Raw genomic sequence first — 12,853 nt, forward strand, 5'->3', positions numbered from 1 at the left:
TTTGTTGGCTTATATAGCCAGATTCAACCAGTTATCTGCTGACCCCCAACGGCCAGAAGACAAGAAAGTGGCTGTATTCTATAAAGGCCTTTCAGAGGACTTGAAAGATGATTTATCTACAGTTCCTGTGGTCCCTGCAGGGTTCACAGAACTCCTCGATCTTATCCTACAGATAGACGCAAGAAGAAATGCTTGAAAAGGCGAGAAAAAACCCTATCAACAGGCTTCAGTTCGAACCGAAGTACTGGTTGCACCATCTAATGAGCCAGAACCGATGCAGATTGGAGCTGTTAGGGGTCGTCTCTCCATTGCAGAGAGGGAGAACCGACGAAAAAAACAACGTGTGCATGTATTGTGGCTCCTCTGACCTCTTACTGGTTTCATGCCCCAACAAAACAGTTAAACACTCGGGAAACGCCAAAACTCGACACTAGCAGGAGTCCCTGTGTTGAGTACTCCATCGGACTCCCTTTCAGTTCAGTCTTTTGCACCTATCGCAGTAGAAGTGACCCTGCATTATGATGGTCAAAAAGTGCGTTCTAGAGCTATAGTGGATTCCAGGGCCACGGATAATTACATTGACATCACCTTCGCTAAATCCTCTCCTATACCCACGGTAGCAAAGGCTAAACCTGAAACAGTTAATACTATGGACGGTTCTGTGTTGACATCAGGCATGGTGACTGAAGAGACCGTACTTATTCGTTTGGTTTTGCCTAATGGTCACTCTGAGGAGATGGTGTTTGACGTGATTGCGTCTCCTCAATACAAGTTGTTACTAGGGCTCGTCTGGCTTACCTTACATAACCCTAATATCGATGGGGTTACTGGACAGATACAATATCCGTCTGTCTATTGTAACATGCATTGCTTCCAGAATCATGAAGTTTCCACTATGCCCCAAATATTGGCATTCGTGGAAGGATCCTCAGCCATTAGCGCAGTCCGTCCTAGTGGTCCAAGTATACCTTGTGAGTATGCAGAATTTTCTGCTGTATTTGACAAAGTCAATGCAGAACAACTACCTCCCCATACGCAGTACGACTGCCCAATTGAGTTGATACCTGGAGCCAAAGTCCTGACAGGCTGAGTATATACATTAACTCAGCCAGAGGACATCGTATTGAAAGAATACATTGATAAGGCTCTCACAATGGGGTTTATACGGCCATCTCGGTCTCCTGCTGCCTCACCATTGTTTTCTGTTTTGAAAAAAGAAGGAGACCTCCGACCCTGCATAGATTACAGGACGCTTAATGCCATCACCGCGAAAAAATCAGTACCCACTGCCATCGATAAATGTGTTGTTGGACCAGCTCGGTGCTTTTGCTAAATTTACCAAATTGGATCTACGTGGGGTATATAATCTCGTACGCATTCGTGAAGTCAATGAGTGGAAGACTGCTTTTAAGATGCGGTATGGCCTTTTTGAGTATCTTGTTATGCTTTTTGGCCTATGTCCCGCCCCCGCTACTTTCCAGTTCTTTATGAATGACATTTTCAGTGACATGTTAGATCAGTTCATCGTAATATACCTGGATGATATATTGGTCTATTCCTCATCATATCAGGAACATATGGGTCATGTTGTCAACACCGTCGCCCAAAACCCCCTCTGGCAAACCCATTGGCCAGGTGTAGTCAGGACTCGGGCCTCTAGAGCCTGGCATCCTCTTCCAAAACCCTCTTGGGGCCACTCCTGGCGCCTATGGTGCCAGGCTCATACACCATGAAAAACATGTGCTTAGGAACTACTTAATTGAAACATTGATGGTTTTAATACCCTAGGATTAGCCACAAAAAAAAAAGAATTGATAAGTGTATTAAACTTCTGGATAGTTCTTTTGTACTGGATTGTGCCATAAGAGCTAGTTTTGAATTGATAACAGAGGCTGGAATTGCTCATTTGTTGATGTTCAACGTATATTGGAATACATGTAATGAGAATAGATGTGAACTACAGGAGTTTTTTGTCTATCTAAATGAAGAGATATGTAACTGGCTTGATTCATACCCACAAGGTTTTATTTTGCTTGCGGGGGATCTGAATGCGGATTGTTCACCTACAAAAGCTGAACAGTACCAGATATGTGCCTTTTCATCCAATCTGGATAGTAAAAAAACTAGAGGTTGTCAATGGTTGGATTTTGGAAAGAGTTGGGGCATGGAACCAATCTACAATATCATGCCTACTTGGGCTGCTCGTGGGTCATGTTCCATACTAGATTATATATTTGTGACCACTCATGAGAAACTGTACTGTAAAAAGCTGGAAGTTATAGAAAATTGTAATAGTGATCATGCAATGCTAAAGCTGGAACTTCCTTGGAGTAAGGGTAATAATGAAACCATGTCCTTTCCTATTCAAATTGAAGCATTTAATGATGGCAAACATGTAAAATGGAATCGTGGCAAAATCGAAAAGGTTAACTACATTTTTTCACAGGACTTTGCATATTCAAACTATGAGAAAAAGTTGATCTGCTACTCGGTCGATAATTTTGGTGATTATATTGAAGATATCCTACATTGTAGCAAGGTACTCAGAAGTGATAAGACAGAATCAATTGAAGTGCACACACACACATTTGCTGAGACTGTAAAAAAGGCAAAGATCACTTTGAGAAAACATATCAGAAATATAAAGAGAAAAGATTTGGGGGAATCAGAGAGGAGTCTAAAAATTAGGCAATGTAAACAAAAATATAAGAACTGGATCAACAGTATCCAAGGCGGGCTGGCTCAAAAAAGATGGAGAGGCAATGTTAAAGACCATGCATGGGAATAATAATACCAGCTTTTGGTCTTTAATAAATAAAGACCACAGTAATCAACAGTGTTTACAACTGAACCCCATTGATGCTGGGGTATGGTCCAAGTACTTTGGTTCTTTATATAAGTCTCCGGAATATTGCTTGTGGTCTGAGGTTTTCATAGATGCTGTATGGCAATTGGACACATCCATTCTGAATATCAGAAGCCTAATTAAAAAAGCAAAGCCTACCTCCACCCCGGGTCCCAGTCTTTTATCTTTTGCCAACCTAAAAAACAATATTGACCTGTGGTCTAAGATCCTACATTTTTTATTTGTGGACATTTGCCTTAAAAAAAGATCCCAAATAACTGGAAAGTGTCATATGTTTTGCTTCTATTTAAGAAAGGTGATCGTCTGTGTCCCAAAAATTACCGCCCTATTTCACTTATGAATGTGGAGTCAAACATTTTTGCTGGTATGGTACTTGAAAAACTGAAAATGTGGGTTGATAACAACAATATCCTTGACTATAGGCAGATTGGTTTTCGTAAAGCCATAGGTACTGATGCTGGAGGTCTGCTGATGGTTGAGTTAATGAGTGCGGTCAAACAAAAAGCTATGAAGCGTTTATATATTGCATCCATGGACCTAAGTTCCGCATTTGATCTCGTTGACAGGCCCACTTTATGGAAAACCTTGTCAATGTTAGGCATAGATAAAGACCTGTTAGACATAATTATTCATCTTTATACAGAAACATCAATTAGAGTCAGACTAAACAACAAAGGAAACATGTCTGATATTATTCCCACTGAGAATGGTCTTAAACAGGGCTGCAGATTAGCTGCAACACTCTTTAATCTGTATGTGTCTAATGCAGGCAGGTCCTTGGATTCTAGTGGTCTAATTGGACCCAAAATTGGAGGCTCAATTGTTAGGTGGGTGTCATATGTTGATGATTTTTTATTAATGGACTGCACAAAAACCGGCCTGCAAAAGCTTATAAATGATTTTGGTTTGTTTATTGAAGAAAGAAAACTGAAAATTAACCCGAGCAAAACCATAATCTTTCACGTGGGCTGCAAAAGTCCAACTACATTTTTTTCGTATTGGACCTGTAATGGTGCTAAAATCAAAAGCCAATCTGTCCTAATCTGGTTGGGGTATGTTTTTTCCAGTAACTCCAGTAAAGTAATAAAGACCAGACTGATACAAAAAGCAAAAGTAGCTTTCAACTAAATAAAAGGCATTGAAAGAACATATGGCAAATTTACTCTCGAACCTTGCATCTTGTTTTATAGGCTTAAGGTGTTGCCAAGATTGTCCTACGGGTGCGAATTTTTCTCTAAAAACATGTGGTCCTTTTTACGCCAACTGGAATCTATGATATGGCGAAAAGTTCTATACTATGTTCCAAATTGTATTCCATTAGAGCTAATAAGATACGAACTTGATCTACGATCACTCAATAGTATCATGTTTAATAGAAAATTGGCTCTATTAAGAAAATGTTTGGTAGCTGAAAATGGCACAATTTATGCTCATCTGAAACATGTGTCAAATGGAAATTTTATGCTTAATCTAAAAGAGGACTGTGAGAAGAAACTTGTTGATTTGGGTCTATTGGTAAATACACTTATCAAGTTTCCACACAAAGTGAAGGAGATTGTTAATGCATTTGATTGGTTGGAGAACAATGTAGTTCTGCTAAACTCGAAGCTATACACTGAAAGTGTGTCATATTGGAAATTCTGTCCTTACCCGGAAACATATCTGAAAAAATATCCTTCAAGAGAATTTCGAAACTATTACATGCGATTCAGATTTAACGTTTTAAGCACAAATGAGATTCTCTTTATTCGGGGGTTGAGCTCCTGTGGGACAGAAGTTTGTCGGTTCTGTAAATCAAAAGACGTAGGTGAATCCCTAAAACATTTACTACTGGAATGTCCAAATCTTCGTGAGAAGAGATTGGAAAGCTTTGCACATTTTGTCTATAATACAGCCGGGGTGGATAGAAATAAACTGTGGTTTGAAATGCTTCATGGTTCTTCTATCGCCTTGAAAATAAAAGTCAACACATTTTTGAAAAACATTTGTATGTTGACATAAACCTTTGGTGCCTAAATGGATGATGCAGAATGTGTTATAGTTTAAAAAGGTCAATGAGCTTGCAAGGTGGTTATATATTTTGGATTGGAGTAGGTTATTTCTGTATGTTGTATTTTAATGAAATTGAAATGTATAAATAATGTATTGTGAAATTTTTTTTCTGTAATGAAATTTGTTTTCTGTACATTGTGATATCTGTGTTTAATGAAATCTGTTGTTTTTTGTATATATTTCTCTTTGTAAAGGTTTGAATAAACCAAAACAAATAATAAAATAAAAAAAATAAAAAAACTACTTAATGTGTTGTCAGCCAACATGGAGGCATCCACATCGCTTGGTTCCGAGGAACCAAGCTATGCGGTCTAGTGTTTTGGGTGTGGTAGCCTAGGGACTACTTTACCTGGACTATTTTGTTGCGGTTATTTAAACCACACCCGAGCAAGACACGTTACTTTGCAGCTTGCAACGTGACGCTCACCGTGTCCAGCTATTCCCTCGAACCTTGGAGAAGCAGAACCTGCAAGGAGACAAAAGGAACATCATTAGCAGCAGCATCTTACCTGCGGTCTTCATCTTTAGCCACTCGCAGCTACTGAGAACAGCTTCCTCGAATCTGCACGCCTCCCGGACAGAACGACCTGAAAGAGGAAGATAGAGGCAACATTAAAGAAAGCAGTAGAGACATTTGCAAATTACAAACTGCTCAAAAGGCATACCTGGCTGGTCGCCTCTCAGCTGGCACCACTCCGGACATTCCACTCGCGCTGAAGAACACCGCGACCTACAAGGAAGGAAAACACAGGTTAGCAAAGGCAAGACTTTGCAGCGCTGCGCATAGCGCTTACTTACCGAATCATAGCGCTCTTAATGCGCCATCATTTACCAGCGGGGCTCACCTAAGCCAGTTCGCCGCGCTGAAGCTCTGCATACCCAAGGGAGAAAAAAAGAGACATTTTAAACAAAGAAAGGCATGCATGATAGTAACAAAACTAAAGAAAAGCAATAAGACCTACCTGAACAATATCAAACGGGCCGGTGTCAGTGAAGTAACTGGACCGCACATGCCCATGAAAGACAACGCGCCCCTGCAAAGAAGGCAGGACGGAGAGCACGCCTAACTCTCCACAAGGCAGAACCTTCCCCGCAGACCACATCAGGGCAAAGCTGAGAAGCATGCCAGCGAGTAACCCGGCTGGGTGGCGTCTCTGTGGATACCAGGTGAGCGTAACACATGTGTCCAGAGTCCTACATAGACTCCGGGAAAATAAGCTTTTTGTCAAGGCAGAAAAATGTGTTTTTTACACACGGGAAGTGGAATTCCTGGGTTATGATATAACCAGTAATGGAGTTCGGATGAGTCAGTCTAAGGTTATAGCCATATTGAATTGGCCTCACCCTCATAATGTTAAATCCTTACAATCATTGGCAGTATTTGCGAATTTTTATCGCAGATTCATCCGCTCATTCTCTGAGACGATGGCTCCTCTGACAACCTAGACCAGCTCAAAAGTGCTGTTTTGTTGGAACACAAAGGCACAGAGGTCCTTCGACATCCTGAAGGAGGCATTTACCATGGCGCCCGTTTTTCAACACCCTAATCCGGATTGTCCGTTCATAGTGGAAGCCGATGCATCTAGTGTTGCTATTGGCACCATACTCTCCCAGGTTTGTTCAGAAACAGAAGAAGAACATCTTGTTGCCTTCTATTCCTGCAAACGAACCCCTTATGAACGGAACTACATTGTTACCGAAAGGGAATTGCTGGCAGTCAAATATGCTTTCTTGGAATGGAGACACCATCTTCTTGGGGCTAAACATCAGGTGGTAGTATATTCTGACCATCGCAATCTACAAGTATTCAAAACCATGAAGTGCCTTACAGCCCGTCAGGCTCGGTGGCATGTGTTTTTTGCACAGTTCGATTTTCAGATCACATATCGCCCTTCCAGACAGGATGCCAAATCGAATGCTTTATCCCGCATCAATGACAATGTTAGTGACCCACATCCGGTGCGGTGCTCGGTTTTGGCTGATCATGTAATCTGCAGCTGTTCTGTACAGCCATCCATAAAGCAAGAAATACAAGAATGGGTATTACAGAATCCACGTTTGGTACAAGAACTTAACCTGGATTTACATAATGGCTTGCCGTTCACACAAGGGGTACTTTATCTGCCAACTGACACTACCCAGAATAAAGCTCTCAGGTGGGGGCATGATTCGATCGTATCAGCACATCCGGGACAAAAGAAAACCTTAGAATTGTTAAAAAGATGGTGTTGGTAGCCTTCAATAACATGTGATGTGATTGATTACGTGTCTACTTGCTCAGTCCGGGCAAACCAGTGGGTCTGTTACGTCCACTACCCGTCCTCACAAACCGTGGCACATGATATCAATGGATTTCATGGTTGAATTGCCTCGGATCAATGAATATGACACTATATGGGTCATGGTGGACTACTTCACTAAACTCACTCTTTTTGTTCCATGTATGGGATTACCCACAGCTCCTGTATTGGCAGACCTATTCATGCAGAATGTGTTTTGATTTTTCGGTTTACCTTCTGTGATAATCACTGACAGGGGTTCACAGTTTGCCTCACGCTTTTGAAAAGCACTCAGCACTGCGTTACTCATCGATGACAGAATGTCCAGTTCATACCATCCACAAACTGATAGAGAGACTGAAAGGGTTAACAGTACCATGGAACAATATCTGCGGTGTTTGTGTCTCCAGTTTCAGGGCCTCATTATGAGGCTTGCGCTCCCGTAATGAAGGGTGCCGGTACGGGACTGGCACCCTTCATTACGGCATTCCTGATTACGAGGTCCCCTAGCGGGACCCGGAACAGACATCTGGTAAAACCAGCCATCCTTTCCAGGTCCCGCGAGGGGACCAAGGAGCTAATAACGGGCCCGTTATTAAAAGGCCTGTCATTAGCTCCCTCCCCATTCCCATTGAGCCCTATAAGGGGCTATAAGGGCTCAATGGGAATGGGGATGGGTTTTTCCAATGAGGATTTACCGGTTCTCCATGGTTGGAATAGCCCGGTAAGTCCTCATTGGAGTAACCCAGTACTGGAACCCGGTATGGAGGCCCTCAGTCTGATTGGCTTACCGTTCTACCAGCCGCTGAATTTGCCTATAATAATTCCTTCCACTCCTCTATTGGTACATCACCTTTTTATGCACTGTATGGGCAACACCCCAGAGCTATACCATCAGATCTCACTACCTTACAATCTAAAATAAAACTACAACTGGTACGGGCCAAGCATCATGCTAAAAGATATGCAGACACTCGTAGAGTGCCGGCTCCGACATATCATACTGGTATGAAGGTATGGTTATCTACCAAGCACTTAAATATACTTGTCAAGAAGAAGCTTTTGCCTAAGTTCTTCGGCCCGTATGTAGTATCCCAGGTGATAAATCCTGCTGATGTCAATTTGGCTTTACCACGACGCTGGTGGGTACATCCAGTTTTTCATTGGTCATGCTTACAACACAACAGTTACCCTCATGTTCTGAAAGGCTAAGAAACTGAGAAAGACGCTGGCATGTCTCCCTCATCAAATCATGCTCTGTCTTTACCAGGTTGCCTCTTCCCCCTGTAGCCGGTTCTGTGAAAGGTTCTGTCGAATACGAGGTACAAGGCATTCTGGATATGCAAATGTGTTTGGGTCAGCCATATTATTTGGTGGACTGGAAGGGATACGGTCCCGAGGACAGGTCATGGGAGCCATTGTCCAATATACACACTCCTGCTTTGTTGCGTAAGTTCGACGCTGAGAAGGGTATGGTGGCCCCTTTGACCGGTGGCACTGTCATGACTGGCAGCCCTGTTGCACCTGTCCCTAAGACTCCTTATTCTCATGGGAGACGTTTTTCTTATAGGACAACAAAGCCATTCTATTCCAAGTGGAGGCTATTTGATGTATTACCAGGAAAACTGCGTTTACACTATTTACGCCATTAGAATCACTTGACTAGCCTTCCTCACGTGATTTCACAGCTATGTTTATTAGCAGCATTGGGAGTCGCGCTTGCTGCTTCTGATTGTGTTCTAAGGAGGCATTTTCTGAAGCTCCTAAAATCTGCGTCCTCGTATACTTTCTTCAGTTCCCTGTTTATTGCCTCATTGAGATTTCCATCTGTGGCTCCTAATGCAGGGTGTGTCATGAGCAACTTTCCTATATCCAGTTCAGCATGGAGCCTCACCAGGGATCGTGTGACACAGCGGCTTTCCTGGACTTCATTTGCAGCTGCGCGTGTGTTACCAGCAATTGTATCACGCGGCGGCTTTCCTGGACTTCATTTGCAGCCGTGCGTGGGTTACCAGTATTCATGTTACGTGGCGACTCCCTGGATTCCATTTGCAGCCACGTGTGTTACCAGTGTCCATCAGACGCAGCGGTGTCCATGGGAGTTATTAACCGTTGCATGTGTTTCCAGCATCATTCATGCGTAGCGGTTTCTTTGAATATCTGAATGCCGCCAAGTTAAGTGATTACCTGGTCATCCATCCATTATTTACATTGAACACTAATGTTCCAGTTACTTTCGTTTTGCCTGTGGGTTTACAAGCCTTCCTAATATCGAGATAATTTACTTCCTGGTTTGCTACACTTTATTACCACTACTGAATTCAAGGGCAAGGATATTTTCTTCCGACAAAGTCCATATTTGTTTTCTCCAAGAATCAACAAGTGCACAAGACTGTTGGACGCTATCCGGTGGTGCACCAACCTCCGGTATCTAGCGTGACCCTCGTGCCATTCTGGATTAGTTCCCATACTAACCTTCCCTCCTTGTCGTTGTCATTACCTGGATTGTTTTTGTGTTTTTGTCGGATCTGTTCATTTTTATCTACGTCAACAGGTTAGTGGGGCTCTTTCTTCTTGAATTGGATAGAAGATTCAATAGCCTGTGTACATACATTCATTATATTTTATTTTATCACAGGTTGGCGTATAATTGTTGCTCCACGCCCTTTCCAGTGATTACTCTCTCTGGCTGTGAGTTTCAGTCATAGAGTGACATCATTTGGAAGGTCTATATTTGACTTTCACTAATCTCAAGCTGTTTCCTGTTAACGAAGTATCCAGGAAATACCCTCATCGCTTGTATCCTTTAAGTGGTCCTTGACCTGTATCCTTTTATAGGAGCAATAGATACTGTGTTTAATTAATGACAGAATCAGAAGCCATGGAGGGTACGGATCCTTTGACGGCCCTAACTCAGCTCATAGAGCTGATTTACGGAACGGAATGATTACGGCTCAAGACACCTCGCGTGACCGCATGGATGTTCTACATCCTACATTCCTCTCCTCAGGGGATGGAGGTTACAGGCTCCACAGCATCTGGCTCTGGGATTCCCACGTCACAACGGGAATCTGTTCAAGTGGTCATGCCAACACAATTTCATCTGGCACCACTGGAAAGATTCACCGGTGACCCTAAGGCATATTGTACTTTTGTCAATCAGTGCCGCCTCCATTTTCTTTGTCGGCCTAACTCGTTTCCTGATTTGACGACGAAGGCTGCTTTTGTGCTCTCGCATTTAGGGGGTACTGCTGCTGCTTGGGCTAATCCCTTGCTGGAGTCAAATAGTCCACTGCTTTATGATTGTGATGCTCTTTTGGCAGCCATGAGTAAGGCATTTGACATGCGTTATGCCACACAAGATACAGACCTGGAAATGCTTAATCTGCAGCAGTGCAATCAGTCTTTGTTGGCTTATATAGCCAGATTCAACCAGTTATCTGCTGACACCCAACGGCCAGAAGACAAGAAAGTGGCTGTATTCTATAAAGGCCTTTCAGAGGACTTGAAAGATGATTTATCTACAGTTCCTGTGGTCCCTGCAGGGTTCACAGAACTCCTCGATCTTATCCTCCAGATAGACGCAAGAAGAAATGCTTGAAAAGGCGAGAAAAAACCCTATCAACAGGCTTCAGTTCGAACCGAAGTACTGGTTGCACCATCTAATGAGCCAGAACCGATGCAGATTGGAGCTGTTAGGGGTCGTCTCTCCATTGCAGAGAGGGAGAACCGACGAAAAAAACAACTTGTGCATGTATTGTGGCTCCTCTGACCTCTTACTGGTTTCATGCCCCAACAAAACAGTTAAACACTCGGGAAACGCCAAAACTCGACACTAGCAGGAGTCCCTGTGTTGAGTACTCCATCGGACTCCCTTTCAGTTCAGTCTTTTGCTCCTATCGCAGTAGAAGTGACCCTGCATTATGATGGTCAAAAAGTGCGTTCTAGAGCTATAGTGGATTCCAGGGCCACGGATAATTACATTGACATCACCTTCGCTAAATCCTCTCCTATACCCACGGTAGCAAAGGCTAAACCTGAAACAGTTAATACTATGGACGGTTCTGTGTTGACATCAGGCATGGTGACTGAAGAGGCCGTACTTATTCGTTTGGTTTTGCCTAATGGTCACTCTGAGGAGATGGTGTTTGACTGTGATGGGACGAGGCCCCAAGATTCCCCAATGGGCAAAGGCATGTGAGACATTCTGTTTTAAGTTTTTTCCCTATTTATTAAGTTTCCCCATTGGCCCAATTAAATTCCCCAAATAAATGTTGTTGAACAATAGCTCTTGCATTGCGCCATTGTTTGAGAAGTACTCAGCTTTTTGCAGAACTTTAAAAAAATAACTAATATGAGCTGTGTTTTAGAGATTTTTATAGAGGTTCTTTAGACTTCAAAGTGCCTTTAATTTGAGAAAAGTCCAGATGCTGGGAACACAAGAAAATACTTGACCGGAGAAGTACTGAACTTGAAACTACATGAAAGTTAGAGGGACCGAGGAATTATGAAAGTCTTAAAAAACATTGAAAAACCAAATGGGGACTGGCTATATGGAGAAAGAAGTAAAGAGGTTGAAGATCAGACTTTGAGAGACTATGTAATCCCGACGGAGCAAGGAGGAACCTTGCTATATGCAAAAAACGCAGTCTTACAAATTAACAAAGAAAGACACTTTGAGGCAAAGTAACAACATCCTCGTTTTCTTAATGCAACTTTGGCACAGTCTGCCCACTAGGGATCTTTCATCAGAGGTCCCAATAGCATATTTACCTTATTGATGTGATTCATAATAGGATGTTCCAACTCCCCCCAGTAATAAACACAGAGTGGTATTGTTAGATCCCTGCGTCTATCAGTGGTCCTCTGTAGCACCCTGCAACACACCTTTTCCCGATACCAGGTCTCAAAATCATCTTAATCATGCAACAGACTCATGTAAAAACACACGATCATCTGTATTAACCCTAAAATGCAATCACTCTGAATAAGGTAATCCTGAATGTAATTCTTTCAGATATTTGCATATTTAAATTTTGATCTGCCCATATGTTATTTATTTTATGGAACAATGCTTAATGCCATTCAATGTTTTGAAAGCTCTGTTTTTTTATGCTGACCAATATATATGTACATAATGCATTTGTCAAAATTGCAGCCTTGAAGTCACTGGAATTTCCTTCTAGGAGAACACTTAATTTGATGAGCTATTAGTAGTGTCGAATTTTAACTCCTGTGACCAATCGAGTGAAGTGTGTGAGAAGTGAACATTTAAATGTACATTATTTATAAAATGTAGCATATAAATGTTTCACACTGCCAGCGTCTTTCTCAGTTTCTTAGCCTTTCAGAACATGAGGGTAACTGTTGTGTTGTAAGCATGACCAATGTGTCTTGACGTATGGAGACGCAGGGGTGCTTGATTTGGAGTATTGAATCGTCACGCTGTTTCTATTAATATTGGGCACAACCGCAGGGTGCAGCCTTTTTGATGCACCATACAGATATTTATCTATTCTCTATGAACTACAACTGGTGACTGTTGGGGGTTAGCCCCTTATCACAATAACGATGCAGAGCCCAGTAACAGTTAACCTTCCTTTATTTCTCCACATAGTCAAACTAACTTTCCATTTCCCTGACCCGCCCCTTCCTC

The sequence above is a fragment of the Ambystoma mexicanum genome, chromosome 11, assembly GCF_040938575.1.
Source record: "Ambystoma mexicanum isolate Mex_15411 chromosome 11, UKY_AmexF1_1, whole genome shotgun sequence".
NCBI classification, from domain to species: Eukaryota; Metazoa; Chordata; class Amphibia; order Caudata; family Ambystomatidae; genus Ambystoma; species Ambystoma mexicanum.